This window comes from Rissa tridactyla, chromosome 3 (genome assembly GCF_028500815.1).
Source record: "Rissa tridactyla isolate bRisTri1 chromosome 3, bRisTri1.patW.cur.20221130, whole genome shotgun sequence".
Taxonomy (NCBI): Eukaryota; Metazoa; Chordata; class Aves; order Charadriiformes; family Laridae; genus Rissa; species Rissa tridactyla.
This window is the reverse complement of record NC_071468.1, coordinates 72194564-72214640: the sequence shown is the minus strand read 5'-3', so window position 1 is coordinate 72214640 and position 20077 is coordinate 72194564. Positions and strand designations below refer to the sequence as shown.

Here is a 20077-nt window from a genome sequence, read left to right as displayed (position 1 = left end):
TCTTTCCTCATGATCCTCTGACACCAACTCTACCCTCTTGGCAGAATCAACAAAGAAAAATAACAATAGAAAGTAACAGCTTTGGCATTGGTACCAGGCAGATGCTGTCTCATTAACATCAATTGCAGCCCATCTTACCCAAGGGTTTGTGATCTATTTCCAGTTTAAGAAATCACATCTCTGTTTGTTTGGTTTTTTTCCTCCCCGAGTAAAAACATAATGCTCTAAATGGAATTAAGCTGAAGCATAACCTCTGAAAGCAGCATTTTTCTTTGATTAAGGCCAGAAATGCGTTCAATATTTATTCTACACACTTGCTTTCACAGTTAACAGAATTAAAAGATTATTAAAGAAAACCCAAACGCTAAATAGCTAAACATTGTTCTAAGAGAATGCAGGCCATTTCCCCTATCTAATTAAGACATCAAGCATGTGTGCTTTCTATCAAAAAGCAACAGCAGCATTTCTGCAAGCACATCTCTATTGCAAATGACTTTGAAATTAAAATCACAAATTTTCAGTGATTGAATTGCTTCACTAAGTACAGAAATCCTTTTCCTCCACCCACAACTTTTTCAGTTGAACGCTGTGTCCTAGCAAAGTCTAAGCAGCCTTCAAGAAGCCTTAGAGCAATTCCTTCTGCTTTGCAAAAAATAACAATGTATGTTACCAAGTGAGATGTTAAACTCTACTGGGTGGCACTGTAATTAAGAACAGATTAGCCTACCTAATAAACTGCACCCCTGCTGGTAGGGGCAGGTTGGCCTACAAAAGACTCAAATGTTCCACTAAAAGTATAGCTTTCACTGTGTTAACAATGAACTGTGCCACCTAATATCTGCAAAGCAGGCATCATGAGAAAACATGGTGTGTGCAATGGGGGTGGGTTTTGCCTTTTCTACAAGCAAATGGGAGCGCACGTCTTTTGCAAAGAAGCACAAATTGATACTAATTTGAATCCGCCTTGCCCTGCTCTTTCAGTAATAGCTTATACCGGGAGAGAGAATAAAACCAAGCAGCTTATTGCTACCATAGCAGATTTCTCTTCATGTTTCAGAATTAGATTTTTTACCTGATAATGTCAGTCTGAAAATATTTTAATTTACGTCATTGCTAGAATACCCTTGGGAGTCAGGGATTTTACATGGTTCATTACTGATGGGCGAAACAATTTTTTTTTTTTTGTCATATGATTTTAAAATAAGTCCAAGAGGTTTAAATCAACTCTGATCCGACAGGAAGCAGAACATATGCAGGGGGTGGGATCCAGTGACATCTAACCAGTAGCTTGTGAAGAGAATCAGGAATTTCCCAGGTGTGTTTTTCTCAAGGGGAAAATTTGGAGTTCTGCTATTCTACCTTCCCTTTTCTCCATCCCCTCCTCTCCCAAAAACGGTGGGAAAGAAGGGGAAATACAAAGGATTTGGGAGGGGATGGAGAGAATATGTAAAAACCTACAGGCTGCAGGCAGGCTGCCTTCTCCCAGGCTGCATCAAGAGCAAGACTGCCTGTACTGGAGCAGCAAGCCTCTTCCCCTAGCCTTGGCGAGACTCACTAACTTGTCTAACTTCCTTTCAGGACATAACACTTCAACAAAAAATATTTTTTAAAAATTGTTTCTCCTGCTCAGGTTGCATCATTTTTTTTACAGTCTCTCCAGTTCTCTTGTTCTTGAGCCCGCTCAAGTCACCTTCCCTTTCTATGAACGCACAGTCTGATTTTAGGAGCATCCCATCCTTTTTTTTTTTTCCAGTAGGTCTAGCTGTAAATCCTCTTGTAGAATCCTTCCAATACAGCAAGCTGTAAATCCTCTTGAGAGAGAGGACAGAGACCTCTTGGTGATATTCTACATCAGTTATGATGCTGATACATCTGATGAAGGCCATATTTGGGACCTGTTGCAGTCTATAGGCTTCTTTGTAATAATTAATAAAAAAATGATAATTTGGTGCTCTAGAGTATTGTTTGGTATTCTTCAGAAAGACCAGGAAAATGAAGAAAATGATATAACTGTGCTACCAGTCATAAGACTAGGCAGGCACAATTTGGTTTCGAAATGGCTATATCGCACCCCTTTCAATTTGGGATTATCAAAATACTGAACTTTTTGTCTTTACTTTTCTGTGCTAAAACTTATGCTAAAGCCTCAGAAGCCTCAGTGTTGCTGCAGTTCAGGTTTTCAATCCGACTGGCACTGGCAATGCTTGAGTTTTTACAGTTGACAAGTTACTTCAAGGCAGTCTTGTTTGACTCTGTGTTACACACAGACAAATGAGCGCAGAAGCATAAAGCATTGGATGATATTGCTGTGCGATAACTTGCAGATCTTTTAAGCTTCTTTATGTAGGTTAAACTCCACCTCAAATGTAAAGTAACTGCTATGTTAGAAGCACAAAACAGCGTTTCGCCTGACCTGTTTAAAAGCTACCTGCTTCAAGGGTTAATCAAAAAGCACCCCCCTTGCATGTAGCCACTCCAAACAAAGGATCAGAGCGTGCAGTGAGGTTCCCTGCTCCATTCCCACCTTGGCACAGAAAAGAATGAATCCCATTTTCCTTTTGCAATAAACATCCCTGCCACATTCTATAACTTTTGAGAAATACAGTGTTTAAAACTACACACGACTGTATACAGGAAGGCCAAACACACTAGAGCGCAGCCAGCCAGCGATACAAACAACATTGTGTGAATACTTGGAAATGGAAATTTCTTTCAAATGGGCATCATTCTCTGCTTATAGCTTGAAATATGTGGTTTGTTTACTCTGAGTCTGAAATACAACCTATGAACATTACCAGACAGAAAATTATCTGGTCACTTGTGTTTGAGCCAAACCCACGGTTGCTGCAAAGGGATGAAATTTCAGTAAAGTCAATGGAGTTATGCCAGTGCTGGGTTTAGTCAGCTCAGTGCTGTCATATGCCCATATGTAGAAGTTGTATGGAAAAAGTTATTTCATGCCTTAACTATAAATACTATTAACTTCATTAAGCTCCCCACCCCATTTTTTTCTTCATTAACTTTTATTCTACAAAAATCACTGACATTGATTCTACAATAATCCACTACCATATACTATAATAATGTATCAGTACTTTGTTTTCTCTCAGCAGTGAGAGGTCCATGCCTAAAATGACAGGGTATTCTATGCTGGTAGGATAAAATCCAGTTTAAAAGGACGCTTCCAGACCCACCCAGCACACCCTCTGCAGATGTCTCGGAACCCTGGTACAATGCAGAAGGGCCAGCAGCCGTCGATCGTGGCACTGCTGGGAACTTCCCAGTGTGCAGGATTCGCAGCCTTAGAAAAGGCTTTCTTATGCCCGAGAAAAGGTTTTCTTATGCCCGAGACTGCAAAGAACAGTTGGCTTGTATCATGAGCTTCATATCCTTCAGTCTTTCTAATAACATTTTCACATTAAACCAATAAACATATATATTAGCATACACTTTTTTTATACAAATCCAATCCACCAAGAAAGGTAGAAAATGAATGAAATGCAAAAAGCAGACTGTACTGGTCTGTGCTGAGCACTGTGCCAATCAGATTTGTTTCACGGGACTTCAGGGTTAGTGTACAACTTACGAGTCCACCACAGTATCCTTAGACTGTTTTGCTTTTGACTTAAATTATCTCAGACGAAAGTGTTTATTAAAAGTAATGCGACTCTGCTTTGGCTGTAAGATCATTCTCTAGTATTCTACTTTTAATGCATTGCTTGAGTGACCAAATTGATCTGGGAGGCATTTCAGTAAATGTGCAACCTGATCTTCGGTCACAGAGAAAACAACAAGAAATTGAGCTTCGAAGTAAGCATGTAACTTTAAATGTACATAAATAAGAGAAGCATGGAAGTTTAAGTATTCCTGCTTGAATTGTTGGGGACTGTCCCACTAATTTAGGAATCCCACGTAGTGCACCTGTGTACCATTCTAGTACCTCAAATAAAAATATCTCGTTAAATCAATTAAAATTAAATTGAAGAATCATAATTCCAATTTTATGGTTAATGCAGGACAGTATGGTACAAATGTGCTCTACACTTTGACCATTTAGTTCTCAGCATTACTATTTTCTGAGCCAAGCATCAGAAGGTCAATCCAGAACACAGGAACATCCCCCTGGCTTCTGAAGGAAGACCGATGGCCATCTGTTCATAAGGTAAGTAGCTTGAACCACCCAAACGAAATCCTTTAATGGGAAGAGATAAATAGCCTATCTAAAAGTTCTGAACTGGCTGCATCCTTACAAAACAACATTATGTCTATGCTCCCAATGCGAAAATTACAAAGAGCAGAAAATATACCGAAACAGGACATGACAAGCAGTGCAGGGAGCTGAAATGCATTAAGAAAGTGCAGGAGGCAGTCATGCGCAAAACTCCCATCTGCAAACTACTCCAGCGAACGCTCCCTGAAGTCAATTCATTCATGGAAGTCCTCGCTGGAAGACACCACTTACATTATGTGAGCCTTTCATGACGTTGGCCCTGCTGGAACGCATCCCCAGCAGTCACCGTGGCAAGGTCTTTATTTAGCACAGCCACTACGGTTAGAAGATAGAACAGAAAAATGAGAAAGAAATTAAAAGGAAACAGACCGCTGTAATAAAGTACCTGTAAATGCATAAAAATATTACTTCTATCACTTCTGTGTTTGAAGATAATTGCTGCAAGAATAAGCTAACACAATTTGGATTTAAAACACAAGAAAAACATGTATTTTGTATTGTATTAGGGGTCACATATTCCAAAATCACATTTGCTGCATTTATATGTTACTGCTTTCAGATGTTATCGATATACAAGAACACATAAGGTTAAAGCATAAGTATGTGACCTCTGAAAGCTGACTCCAATAGACCTCTAAAGTAATCTGAAAGATCTAAAACCGTAGAAGTAGGTAACAAACTCTAAAAGCAGAACATAATCAAACAATAACATCAACTCAGTGCTATAGATCCTTGAGCTTGTATATATCAAGTAAACCAGTCTCCCTTGCACAGAGATAAGAAAACTGAGCCGTGTAAAACAAAAACTACCAACCGCTTTACTCAAGTCTATATTTAGTATTTGCTGTGTTGTGCTTGAACTGCTGAAACTGCATCTCCAGAAGCATTAAAAAAAAATCACTAGAAAAAATGTCATGAGGCATATTGAATGTTCAGTACAAAGCTTCACCTCGCAAGATTTTCACACCAATTCTGAAGCACAAAAAAGTTCTAAAATTCACAGGAGTTACCAACATTTTGTTTCCTTCAGATGACCCTCTTGAAGCTCACCATCACAGACAAAACGTGACCTATTGCAAATTCAAATTTGGACGAACACAGATGAAGAAAAAATGCTGGCGGTTTAGTTCCTACTTTAAAAAAAGCAGCTAAGTTAGTAAATACAGTAACTTCCATTGGGCTAGGAAGTCAATTTGTGAGCCAAGTTGGATCGAACAGATCCAACTATCCAGTTTGAGAAGCTGAGTGTTGTGTTGCCTTAGCTAACGCGGTCCCTAATTTTCCCTCACTGGGTTTTTTAGCATAATCTTTCATACGATTTTTACATAGAATTTTGCATGAAGTATATCTAGGTACTTAAACTGGACCATATGGTCAGAGACTAGTTTGCTGAAGACTCATTCCTTTAAAATACAAGCGAGCAGTCACTGAAATGGACCGTCTTGCAGAGTCCTGATTAACCATATCCGCAGCTGGTCACAGAAATCCTTTCTGCTATCCCAAGTAGCAATTGCGATATAGGGTTTTACTGCCCCTGGACCTCAGCCACTTCTGGCATTTCCACAGCACATGGCACAGGGTGCATAGAGCAGGTCCTCTCTGCTCCCTGATGTGCTATGGTCGATCTACCAAAAAAGGGCAGAGACAAGAGTTGTTAATTTGGTGCAGAGAAGGGGGAGGGCTCAGGGTCCCTGTGGCTCTGGTGTAGGAGGAGGTGCTGCTTGACACACCTGCGGCGTCCCCGAACCCACTTGCAAAGGCTTGAAAAGTAACCCATTGACTGACTGGACCTTGGCACTGACTCCAATGGTTACGTATAAGATGAATAAGCACATTAGGACTGTAGAACAAATTATCCAATTAGTTGTGCCACTTAATCACACAGTTTAGCATCCCAGAAGACCACATTTTTGAAGGAACTTGGGGTCAGGTTTTCCCAAGCCCTCGTCCTCCCATATGGTAAGCACTTTGCAAAATCCGCCTGAGAGAGAGTGGGACCATTTGGCAAAGAACAAAAAGCCAGATTTCTGAATGCACTCTTCCCCCACCCACCCTCATCAGCTCTATTTTTAAATACAAAGCTAGCTCCAAAGAATTTCCTGAGATTTGACAGTTGGTCACACCATTACAAATGTAACAGAAGAGTGGCAGACTTAGCTGGGCTTACTGCTCGGCACAGGAAAGAGAGAAACCTGCCCCTGTGAATATGTTACTGTGTCGGTAAGTAGCATTTGCTGGACAAGAACTGAGCGTGATGCAGGTCTGCCCCCATTCAGCACACACAACACAAACCCTTTCATCATATTTCAGCTTTGATGCAGGCACTGCCAGCAGCTTCAGTCCTCTTCAGCTACTGCAGATGAGTAGGCAGCCCATTTAGGGGGTTGCTAGTATCTGCAGAAATAACTGGCAAATGCATCATAAGAGTTATTCATGATAACACATTTGTGTGCGTTGAGGCTTTCAAAGAGATGGTGTAAATTATTTGTCCCTCCAGGCCTTCACGGTATATAGCCCCTTCTCAAAATCTTTCGCTCTTACTCTGCCTTGCACTTTCAGACGTCACTTCCAGACCAGTGGGAGTGAGTCCCGTTGTGGCCATTTCAAAGATGATGAAAACTAGGCGCAGAACAGCCCACTATGGAGTTGGGAAGGGAGTTCAGGGCTCTCCAGTTTTAATGCTTCCCTGCTAGACAATGCTAAATGTACTTACCACCCGTAGAATTGTTTATTCATAGCTTAGTAAGCTGAGGTTTTGCTAAAAATTGGTTTTGTTGTAACAGTGATGTCATTATTACTAACCATTCTCAAGTCTATCATTTAAATTAAATTCCTTTAAAAATACACTGGGAGAATCCAAACAGTCCAGTTACTTCTATGCTATGCATAGCTATGAGAAAAAATGACAAAGAACAGATAAAATTAAAAATGAATGCACGTTTTAGAAAATTACTGTTTTCATAATACTATTATATACTATTTTCTGAACAATTTAATAGTGCATAGCTGGCTAATACAGAAAGAATGGTTATACTAGAAAAGAGGGTTTTATTAAAGACAACTTTAATTTTTCAAACACCACAGGTTTGACTAGCTGGCAAAGTATGTGAAAACTGGTCTGGTGAAAACTGTTTCCCTTGGAAAGAAGAGACGGGTATAGCACGTCCCCAAGAAAAGACAATTCCTCTTGGCTGACCTAAGTAGAAGTATTGACCTATGGCTCTGAAAAGAGTTCCTTATTACAACAGGGTAAGTCGTTCAGTAACTATACAGATGGATTGTTTTCTGTTGTGGCATTGTTTTTCCCCAAAAAAAGGAAAGGAAGTTGAAATTAGCAGCGAGCTCATAACAGATTTTAGAACCTTAGCAGATAATAATGAAGAAAATCATAGGCAATATAGTAAAGAGGGTGATTTTCCACATCTGCAGTATAGGAATGATGAGAATTAAGAAGACAATTCAGAAATAACATTAACTTCCAGACCACAATTAAAGCATACTTAGCGTTTCAGAAATAAGAAACAGGCGCCTGGTAGGAGGCCCTGAATTTTCATTTGCCTCTCAAACAGCATGAAGTGCTCTGTCGGTTCTCACTAAATAGCAACAGTCAAATACAATTTTCTGGACGCTACAAAGAAACATACATCTGTACTGTGAAGTAATGCCTTCACAGAAATGTGTCAGCATCAGCTTCTAGAGTCTTCATGCTCTCCTCAAAAACTGTTCAGTTCAGAATCTGTTCAAGCTTTCTTTGATGTAATAGTTTTAGGCAGACAAGTAAGTAGATTGATGCGTCTTTCTTTTCTTGCTTGCTTTCATGCAGACTGATCATTGCAGGGGGGGTTTGGACTAGGGGACCTTTAAAGGTCCCTTACAATCCAAACTATTCTATGATTCTATGGTCAGTCAGACCTGAAATCCATCCTGGGGGCTCAATCCTCTTCCAAATTAAGCTGATACGTGATTTGCTAAACTCACCTAGGGCCAAAAGAACCATCAGCAAGATGTGCATTTAGATCAGGAGCTCTCTTCATACAAAGTGTTTCAGAAAGCAGTAAACAAAACATAAAGTTTAATTTTCCCCTCCGTAAGAATGTAGTGGCATTCAGAAAGAGAATAAAAAACAGAATGAGGAAAGAATGAGGAAGAGAGAGAAAGAAAGAATGAGACTGAACCTGAGAGAAGGGGGAGAAAACAGAAAAGAAAGCAAAAAATGAGACAAAGAAGCAGATGGACTTGAAAGTGAAAGAAAAAAGGAAGAGAAGGAAAGAAGGAAATAGAGACAGAATTAAAGAAAGAGAAAGTAAAAGAAGGAAAGAAAACGAAAGCAGGAAAGAAGGGAAGAAGAAAAGAAAGGGAAGGAAGGAAGCAAGCAAGAAAGAAAGGAGAGAAAGAGAGAAAGGGTGAGAAGAAAGCTCTGATAACATGCAGTTTTGGAGTGACAGTTTCTTCATCTTGGAGAGGGAAGTTTGAGGGTAGCATCATACCGATTCCTCTTTGGAATAATTTATAAAATTGGATATGCAGATAAATCACATAGATATAACCGTAAGCCAGATCGGCCAGGAGACCACAATAATCAGCAAACTGTAGAGCCTCCAGAAGGCTCAGCTGTTCCTGTCCTTCAAAACACATCCTTGCTCGATGCTTTGCAGCTTGCTTACAAGCTGGGGCCTTTTTTGTCACAGTAAACAGACAAAGAGAAATTCAAACCAAGCAGCCAACCCTGCTCACTGGCTATACATAGGGGTTTCTAAGAGAGAGGGAAAACAATCCCAGCTAGTCTGAAAGCAAAAGGACATTGCTTAAAGGCAATTATTTCCCTCTGCCAATTTGCATTGTCCTTAGCCTTCCTTGTATATGGATCATTGTTAAATGAGAGAAAGATACAATGGGAAAGCCACAGAAAAAATGTAATGGACATACTTCCTTCTGGGCATTAATATAATCAGTCAAGCAGCTACTTTAGTTACCTTGTCCATGATCTGTTTTTTCCATTAGGAAGCCATTTCCAGATGTTTTCGATTCCACTTACAGAGTCCCCCTCCATAGTGAAACAGTGTTCAAGCACAATTACGTATTTCCGAGTGGCAAGATAGTACCACATGTTAACATTTTCCTTTTCAAGACCTAGTTGCTACAAGTGAAAAATCATGCCTTGGCTCTCTGTATGCTTCTGTCTGGCTTAATTAACTGATCACAGCGACAATCCCAGCTAAAAGTGCTCTCAGAAAAGGGGTAGGAGGGAGCTGCTTTAGCAGAACTGGGTGAAGTTCTTCACTTAGCTCCTACCCCAGCAAGATCCAAGAAGAAAGGGTCAGGGACTTTGGCTCAGCACCTTCCAAAAGTAGAGGGGATTTGAATTTTTGGCGACTGACAGCAGGATTCTGAATAAAGCCTGATACCTCCCAATGCTGCACTAACTGCATCTAGAGAAGTTCAGACATTGGGTTTTGGGGGGTTGTTCAGGCCACCGTAGAGAAAGAGAACCACTGTAAATCTGAGAGCAGAAACTATATCCAAATTCAAATCCTTCTCACAACCTCTCAAAATACTTTGGATTTAGAATCATTTTGTAACAAGCCAAAATTATCTTGAAGAGGAAGAATCATTAACACTTGTCCCATTGTTTTAGCTTTATTTTTTTCCAGTGACTGAATGTCAATACAGTCATAAAATACGATTTTTCCCCTACCTCTACTACTTGGTGGTGGCACTACACAGGTCGGTATCCCCATCTCCCTAGTATATTCACCAGTATGAGAGAAACTCATGTTTCTGTGCTCCAGCTGGAGGACTGGACAGAAGGAAGTTTTCCATGGTAATTCAGACAAAATGACATACCTCCATTTCTTAATGGAATGATGCAACAGTGAAAGTACTGAACAGCAGTAAAACAAACTCACTGGCATTTATGGTCTAAACACACTTAAAGATCCTAAAGCATTTTACAAGAATAAACTACACTTCACAGCCATCTTGCTGGAATTTTACCGTGTCCATCCCACAGATTCTCCAGCTATGGATTATTTTTAGTTCAAGTTTCAACTAGGTAAACTCAGGTGTATACAGAGGCTGAGCACGTATCCAAAAAGCACAGTCAAGTAGTTTAAATACTGTTTTCTTTTTTTGCAATTTAAGACACGATGTATGCACAGATCTCCAGTGAAGGTATGGTGGTCTGTTCACGTTGTCCTATAGATGAACAGAGTCCCACGTGTTTATTCAGCGCAGGGCTGGCTCACTTCAGTAGAGTAGCGCTTATTAGCAAACTGAAAAGGAATGCAGCAGCCCATCTCCTATAAACACCACTTGGCTATTTAAGCCTACACTGCACTAGAAATAGACTTATATCTCACAAACACCACCAAATGTCAGAGCATATCATTTATTCATTGCACGCTATATTATTTTTCAAATCAGATTTTATGTGTCCCTTACTATATAAAGCTGGAGAAATATTCTCATACACTTGAAACACATCTGCACTGAGGAATTAGACTGCTTTTAAATCAATTTACAGACTGTGCAGTGAAGGTCAAACGACAAGGCAGAAGATTCAGATTTTGATTTGAGTCTTGCTCTCAGTTCAGAGACTGACCTCAAACGGAGTCCCTAGCGTTTGTTTTCTAACGCTGCCTTGCACTGGGACATTGCTGGCTCTGCTTTCTTTTGTCCTATACCATCTTCTGTTGCTGTCCCTCAGATCTCCTGCTTGCTTAAACATGACCTGTGGAATATTGTCTGCTCCAAGCTGGATAAAGACAAACAGCTCCAGTATCTCCTAACGTTCACCTGATCCCTGTTCACCCGGGTGAAGACCACACGTAGTCAGGTCTGTGGTCTGGAAACCTTCCTTCAAATGCTGCCTTCTTTTGCCCAAGTAAAGGCTATAATCAGTTTTAGTACCCAGGCACATAAAGATGATTCCAGTAAAAAAGAGTAATATTTGATGCAGGCAGACAATGAAGCCTTAGGATACAACCTTGTCTAATCAATCTGTTTCGAATTGCCAGTATGAGACGTATTTTGGACTGTACAGTTTTTGCACATAGAGGATGTGCTCTGATCTTTTATGCCTCCTCCTCTAGTTAAGCTAGGTTTTCACACCGACAGCAGAGCTATTGTGTGCGTGACATTTACTGCTGGAAATGGATGCCGTGTCTTGGCAATGAATGGAAAATCTGAGCACTAGCAACGAACAGATATCTTCACAGTGTGCCTTGGTCTCTTGTTAGTCATTCAACGTAGAGGAATTCAGCAGAGAGGAAACACGCTGGGTGAACGTCAGTGTTCCCAGCTCTGGCTGAAGACAGGAAAACCCTGCTAAAAAACAGAGTATGGGCACTGAGCACAACAGGCTCCAGATTTTCAGTGCACACCAATGAAAACCTTCCTGACAGCAAAGTCCCAGCAACGCAGCTGGGGTTTATTTGGGAAACGTACCGTTTTCTTCATAGGAGAGTAAGTTGGGATGCCTGCTTTCAGGTTGCGTAAAAAAAATCTAATTGCTCTGAGGGAGTTGTATTTAGACACAGCTTTGTAGCCTGCAGAAAGAAGACATAGTCAACAGGCTAGAAAGCAGAGCGTCATCCGGACCAGAAGTTCACCAGCTTCTTATAACCTCACTTGAGAATGGTGTCCATGGTCTATGCCTTGACTGGATCCCAGGGAGCCAACACAGGCTCTTTGTGCAGGCCCAGCTCTAATGCATTGCATTCACTTACTATTTCACCAGGTTTTATATCACTTACAGGCTTGACCAGAAAATGTTTTTCTGTCTGTCTTGATCAGTATCCTCTGTAGAGAGACAGCAAACCCTTTCCCAGCTGAAGCACCACGCAACCTTTTAAAAAGTAGTTTACGGGCAACTTTGCACCCCAAATGCTGCGTGTGTGCCTGGCCACTCTGCGCGCAGCCTGGCACCACGAGGGGACCGGAGCCAACTCCAAACTCTGCCTGCCACAAACTCCCTTACGATCTGACAAGCGCATGGGTGTCTACAGCTCTTTTCCTTGCAGCGGCTTTGTAGGTAACCATCTGAGGACACGCAGAACATGAATGAGCCGTAGAACACAAGTCGTTTAAAACTAACCTGGATTACTTACAAAAGCACGTAATACACTGGATTTCTAATCTCGAATTCGAGCCTCTTTCAAGCCGGAGGCCAAATAAAAAGAAAGAGCTTGGCCAAGGCACAAGACGGTTGTTGTAATCTCCCTGCCCTGAGTGATGCAGCGAGGATGACACTCTTCTGACTGATGTGTTGTGAAATGATCTTTTGTATATCTTTCTTCATGCAATTAGATTGAAGACTGCTGCCTAAAAGACACGTGGAGCATTTATGCCCAGTATTTTCTCTTTTTTTTTCATATTGAAAAATAGAGAATATAACCAGCCAGTTAAGGTGACACTCAAAGTTTTGCTCTTTTTGCAGTACCATCCATTATAAATGTTACTTATAGCATCTGTATTTAACTTTATCCTTGCTGGCAATGCAGATTAAAAAGAATGCACATTTTAGCTGTTTGCAGATTCTAAAACAAAATATAATTATTTTGCTATAGAAAAATGATCTGACAACAGATCTAAAATCTGTTTCCTGGACAGTTTCAAGAAATCAGGGAAGGAGAGGGAGGGATATAGTGATTTCTTTTGCAGCTCTTAAAGACTGAACTTAGGGAGAAACGATCAAGGATTTGACTCCTAGAAATTGTTACTGTATTTCTTTAAGGAAAGAGGAAAAGCTTTTCCCTTTCTTGTATATCATCATTACAGTTTATCATTACATATGAGTTTTTTGACAGACAAAATTTTTCTGGTAAATCATGATGAGGTATGTCTTTGGCTCTTAAACAAAATGTAATTGTTTAATATTTACATTTTTTCATCAAATTTTTACTAAATAGACTCTAGTAGTCACTGAGCAGCATGTTCACTACACAACGCAATTTTAAAACGTGCACAAAAACACCACTGCACACAAATGTTTCTGCGTGAGAGTTAAAGCTGTAGTAATTTGGCACCAGAGCAACAGTGTGAGGCACTTGGCAGGTTTTTATATCGGACATAGATAAAATAAAATATTTACACATGCCCAAATCTAATCAAGGTGCTTGCTTCATGAAGCACATTTACATTGGCACTAGTGTACTAAAAAACACAAAGGATGCACACGAACATAAACCACACAGATGCATTTGCAAATCAGGTTCCAGGTCACTGAACAAAAGATGTTGCCATTGACACATCTATAGACACTATCTTTATGGACACTGGTCTATAAAGAGAGATGCATATAATCTTAGTCTGATTTCCAGCAGACAGATGGCATTATTTTGCAAAACCCATTGTATCACAAGATCTTACGTCAACATTGCCAGATATGTAAGGCAACAACTACTTAATAGGTAACAGATTCCAGATTTGATGGTTTTTTTACCCGCTAGAACTCACCAAAAGGACACACAGGAATATTAATGGGAAGCCGGCACCGCTGCCTTTTTGGATGGTGCACTTCTATTCGCTTAGCTATCCGTCAAGGGCAGCATGAATAGGCAGTGCAGCTCCCCAGGACACCACAGAGAGGGAGAGAGATCCATCAGAGAAAATCACATCAGCTGATCTGCAGAGCATAAACGATAGAGCCAGCAGGGCCCAGTTTACCTTCCTTTATACTGTCATGATGCCATTTGATGGAAACCAGCTGCTCTGGTCATGTTCTTCACACTATACCCAGCCCTGCCACCAAAACATGCAGACAACACCCAAGCGTCTGATGGTCTTATGATTTACTTTGTTTTCAGTAAATTTCATGTACTATGTAGATTGACATTCTTGTCATTAAAACAAAGAATCACTATCAACAAATCTCTCACTCAGACATTTACATGAAATGTAAACTGATTTCCACAAGCTACATCAGCGCTGCCAGTACAGCATTAAGCCTACTAAAATAAGAATTTTTTAAATGTATCTGCCCATTTCACAATCTGAATACATCTCTAATGAACTCCATCTCTAGTTATTCAGAAACTTGTTGTCAAATATAAATTCTCTTGGCTTGCTTTGCCAGAGGAATCACCGCATACATCCCAAATCAACAAATCAGTGGGTAATTCATAATGATGGGTTATCAAGTAAGTGATAGAAAGCATTACGTGCATAGGACTAGACTAAGCTTAGAGAAGAGAGGTATGAATGTTCCACCCCCCAATCCTAGATTGGCATTGTTAGTGCGCTCATTGATGCCTAGCATCAGCAGGATAATATTTTTTTTTTTCCTGGGGGGAATAAATCAAGATCAGTTTAGACATGGCCTTGTTCTCAGTTGAGATGAGCAGATCCCGGGCTTTCTGAGCAGATAACCTGTTCCCTGAGCTGCCCAGGGTCCCAGGAAGCCTGGCCCCGAATATTCCCTGCAGCGGCCTCCCCAGGCTCATCTCTCAGGGGGACAGTTGCCTCCTGTCCTGCCTGGAGACCTCCTGGAGCTGGGATGGCCTAACAGCACACCGAGCCACATCACGTTGTGAAGTCACCTCTGAGCCAGGCTGCCTCCCCACTTGCTTCTTTGCTGAACTTGAAAGCAAAATGGACATCTTGCTGCGGAAAGCCTTGATTCCAGCGCATCAAGCGTTCTTCTGCTGGAGAGGCCTGCCAGAAAGGACACAGGCACTGCTCGTGCCGCCGGGCAGAGAGACACTGCAATGTAGCAAGGTGTCCAGCCAAAAGAGGTACAAGCTTTACCTTCAGAGCAGCACGGTTTTTGATGGGAGCCATACTCCTCCTGGGTCAGGAAATGCTCAGGAACACTGTTCCTTCCTCCTGAGGCAGCGCAGCTGCACCTTGTCTTCTGACCCATTCTGGCTCAAAAAGTCATTATCACACTAAATTTTCCCAGGAGGAAGGACATTTTTTATATTTATAGCGAGACAGCAAAACATACAAACGGAAGAGATTTTATACAGACATATTTATGATTATTTTTCCCAAGCACTCACAAAAGCTGTTGTATTTGGCAATGAATTTAACAGTCATTTCTGTTGAGCAACTATTGACCTTTAAATAACACTCCTAAATGAATTAGCCGTATCATTTTATCTGTCTGGTCCATGATGCTTCTGCAGGAAAAACGAGCGCAGGTGTGTGCACCTCCCATATTTACACACTGTAAAAATCATCATTAGAAAAGAAACAGGAAAACCCACCCCTTTGAATTTTGCACAGCCTAATGCATCCCCCAAAACAAGAGCACTGAACAAAACCTTCCTGTTATTTTACTTTTTACTTCCAGGGCCAAGTTCAGAGTACTTTTTGTACACAAATCAGTGAAAAGAGCTGCAGAAAGTGCACTCGCTCCAGCAGCAGACAGTAGCTACAGTCTGCTGAATACTGGTAAATCTCTATATGTCCCATCCAGAAAAAGCCACACAGAAATCCTGGGAAAGATGCATTGTTTTAGACGGGCTATGTCTACCTTCCACCAGTAGCTTTCTGCTTTCTTTCTCCTCTTCTCTATTTGTGGAATAATTACTAAATTGGCCAAGAAAACAAAAGTACAGCATTGTTCACACATTAAGGAAAGTCATAAAATCAAAAGGCTTCTGAGGTAGAATACAGCCGCAGCTGGCACACAAAGAACCCAACATCTGCGATTCCCTGTACAAGGTTGTTTGCAAAACTACACGAGGGATGGAATGGAACACGACTGTTCCGTGGCCTTCCCTTGTGACGAATAGCAGATATGGGAATGAGATGGTACTACGGAACTGATAAGTTGCCTACTTGCTTACTACGAAACAGATAAGCGTCCCTACTTGCTACCTGAGCCAACATTTCGTCAAATGTTGATGAAATGCTGTCCTTTGTGTGAACTTTGCTTATTACAATGTACCAAAACACACCTCCATCCTGGAGGCTACCCGCCCCTGAGGTGCGACCACTCCTTCTTGAGTACGCCAATCATAACAAAAGTATTTATGACTAAAGTCACTCAAACTCCACTTTGAAGATATAGAAATAGTATAAAAATAGCCCGAGGGGGGGGGGATATTGGGGAAGACACCATCGCGAACAAGTCAGGAGGACTCCATCACTGACTTCCAGGACCAGTCGATGGGCTGAGCCTTTCTTCCTTCATAGGGACGCCTTTGGGTAAGACTTAGATTATACCAAGTGTTTCCTTGGGGAACTTAGAAATTTCTCTAGAGAATCTCTCTCCTACATTTGTAGCCAGGCTGTATTGTTTATGACTTTGTTGCGCATTTTGTATACTTAACAGTATCTTTATTTGCACGTGCTTTGCAGACAGTGGATTTATCACCAGCAATCCTAAGAACCTGTATATCTGCTGTTTAAATAAACTGCACTGTTTAAGTAGCTAGTCGTTTCGGTTTCTCACTGAATGCGACCAAAGACTCGAGAGTGGCCGTGCTAGTTCACGAGCACGACTAGACTGAAGGTGCAGTCCACTATTAGTATATCTGAATCGTAACAGTTTAATACATATTAAACGCGATCGGACTGACAGTGCTGAATTGGGCATCCCTCAGAATTTAAACCTAGCCGCACCTAGCCTCCCACCTCGGTGAGGAGGGTTAGAACGCAAGGGGGTTTATCTTCTGCCAAAACCGCTTTGCCCCTTTTCACGCAACAGGATTTGGGCATAGTCGGCAGGATTGCCATGGATAAACTGCTGCAAAAATATGATTGTGCCCCTTCCCAGGATGGGAAGAAGTGGGCCCAAAAATTTTGGAAGGATGAAGAAAAGGTGGTGGAACGTATTGAAGAGTGTCGGGCTTCACAAAAGCTCAGAGTGGGAAAAAGCAAGGGTGTGATCTGTGCTGTGTTAGGCACCTGTTTATCTTGTGCACAAGAAGCTAGGGAAACCCCTGCTCCTAATCTGATTTCTGCTGTAGAATATGCAACCCTGAAATCGGAGAATGAGGTGCTGAAGTCATCATTAGCTTTTCAGAAGGAGACAGGAGAAAAATTAAGAACTCAAGTTGATAAGCTTGTGAGTGAGAATGAATGTGTAGGAAACCGGAATGTTTGACTCGGGAGTGAAAATCTCCAACTTAAAATGTTATTGGAAAGAGTGACTGGGCTCTTAGATAAAATGCAGCCCTCGACCCAGGTCCAACAAATTCGTAAGTTAATGTGTTATGCAAATTCCAGAACCCAGACTGGAGATCTTTGGTCTAATAGTGAGGATGAGGAAGAAGATGAGGAGGAAAGGACTTTTACTTTGAAATCCCGAGTCTTTCCTTTACGTCCTCTGGTTAAAACTGAAACCGCGGTTGATGATGATGATGAAATCCACACCGCTGTGCGTACTGTTCCATGGACACCAACCGAGTTAGAGAAAATAAGGGAGAAATATTCGAGGCGGCCAGAAGAGTCAGCTGTTGAGTATGTGTGGTGAGTTTCTTCTGCAGGGGCAGATAGAATTATGTTGAGTGAGGAAGAAGCAGGAGACTCTTGGGGACCAGGAGTGGTTTTATCCACTGTGCCCAGGGATCATAATTATTCCCTAACTGCTCGAGCAGCCTATTGGACAGGTGGTATGGATCTGCGAGAGAGGGGGAGCTGTTAGAGATTAGAGCTACGGGCTACTCTGATCTGTTTGCAGCTGTACAGAAAGTAGCTCGTCTGCAAGCCATGTATGACAGACAGGAATTTCAGAAATCCCCAATGTCAGCCCCTATCGACCCCAATCAATTAGCCCATCTCATCCGTGGTCCTCCCGATTGCCTGAAACTGTTTGTTGTCTGCACTCAAGATCGCATACGAGAGCCTCGGGATGCTCATGGGTGGGGCCAGCGTCGCTACATGCCCACCTGGAATGAATACGTCCAGGAAATAGACCAATATGGGCGCCAGATGGGCTGGGCCAGCCTAACTAGTGAAAAATCCTCCAAACACCCCCGAAAGGTTCGCCAAGTCCGAACTCACACTCAAAACCCTACATCGGAGGGAAGGTTTAAGCCTGATAAAGACCGAAACGAGTTGTGGCCTACAGCCCTACAATTAGGGGTGCTCCAACAACCCGAAAATTCTTGCACGGTGTCCCTACAGGAGATCGCCATACGCCGGTCCAATCTCTAACTAGAAAGAATAATTTGGCTGGGGAGAAAAGTCTAACAGGAGAATCCCCAAGTCGTGAGAAAATTGTGCCTTCTGCACCGGAGTAACTTGATTGATTTGCCAGAGCCCCAGTCAAAAAACTCCTGTCCCCGGGGAGGGCAGTGAGCCACCCTGTCTGGCGAGTACTAGTGATTCAATGGCTCTCTCATAAAGACTCCGAACCTGTTATTGTCATTCCTGTTGGACCCCGGAAGATGTTGGTAAACTTTATTATCAACACTGGAGCCCAAATGTCTGCAATCGCTAACGAAACAGCACAACTTCTAGGTATAAATCCCACCCGACGCAGAGTCAACTTCACAGGAATTGACGGTGTGGTAAAAACATGCCCCACCGCAAAAATTAACCTCTGGTTGCCGGGAGAGCAGCGAATGACTAGGGCGGAAGCGTTAGTGGGTGCCTCGCGTACTAACCTCCTAGGATTTGACGTGCTGCGTGGGCAAATGTGGAAATTTCCAGATGGGACTGTGGAGTTTTGCAGGACACGAAAAAGGGTTAGACACAGTGAAACTGGGTCTATTAGAAACTTCCATACCTTTGCCTCCCTCTAAAATCATCAACGTCCAGCAGTATCCACTGCCTGCAGCTGCACTTGCAGGAGCAGACGGGGTGGTATCAGATTTAGAAAAAAGAGACATCATTAAGAGGACTCACTCGCCTTATAACTCACTGGTGTGGCCAGTAAAGAAACCAACCGGGCAATGGTGTTTCACAGTAGATTACTGAAAGTTAAATGCCACTTGCGGTGAGCGTGCGGCTGCCTGGCCCACTGGTGTGCCCTGCCAACCCTCACCGCCACGGCCCTTTCACCGTCTCCGACCCACGAAGCGGACATCATTCCTCTTAGTACGGAAACGACTTCAGGCTTAGGATCTGAATCCAGAGACTTCTGTGAAAGTTTTGACCCAGACTGCGTATAAACCTTGTGAATCCAAATGTGATTTCTTTTCTATTACTTCTGATTTTTATCCTCTGTTCAAGTCTCACCTTTTACGGTATTCTTCATAAGCAATTATACAGAAGTGCAGGATCTGTTTTACAGGTTCAAATCAAAAGTCACTCTCAGCTGCTTCAGAAAACAGACAGACCACTCGTGCTGCAAGTCTTCTCTTCCTGCTGCCTTTGCTTCCCCAGCATCGCCGACGGCACATTTATATCCTGAAAGAAAGGGCCCTACTGACTCCTCTGTGTGACCTGAGATGGTGAAAGTGCTCTCTGTTATCTAAGTGCCAAAAATCAAAGCCAACAAACCCAGGGATCTAAACTAGCTCAAAAGAAACTTAACAAACTAGGCTCCTCTGGAGAGCTGCTCTTTCTCCAAAGGATTTATGGCTTTGCCTACAGATCACAAAAATATATAATGGATCAAGAAGTTAAACACAACTATAAAGACAGCAAGGCTGTGCTTTTAAATCCTATTCCAAAATGTCCTACATACAAAACTAGTCACAGTAATACCTACACAAAGTATTCACTAGTTTTATAGACTGTTTTAGAAACACTAGAAAACATTTTGCATATTAAACATCATGAAACTTTTCACTTTTTGTCCTATCATTATTATTTTATGGTTTTGTATACTGAGTCTTTTCTTTAAAATTAGTCTCCGCAAGTTGCAGACAAATGCATAATATCCGCACAGTGGAAACAACACACAGTTAAAATCATGGAGCTATATTCTGCACACATTTACTCTACTGT

The 20077-nt window shown here is 41.8% G+C and overlaps 1 protein-coding gene across 2 annotated transcripts in view; it reads right to left on the bottom strand.

Annotated features, from left to right (window-relative positions):
- CEP85L (centrosomal protein 85 like) overlaps nt 1–20077 on the bottom strand; it is a 152940-nt gene that overhangs the window by 120852 nt on the left and 12011 nt on the right. Inside the window, exon 2 of one of the 2 annotated variants that reach the window (XM_054194337.1) lies at nt 4463–4546. The exons of the other annotated variant lie outside the window; for it this stretch is intronic. The gene's annotated coding sequence lies outside the window, so the exon portion shown is untranslated. The remainder of the gene's footprint in view (nt 1–4462; nt 4547–20077) is intronic. 2 annotated transcript variants of the gene reach the window in all.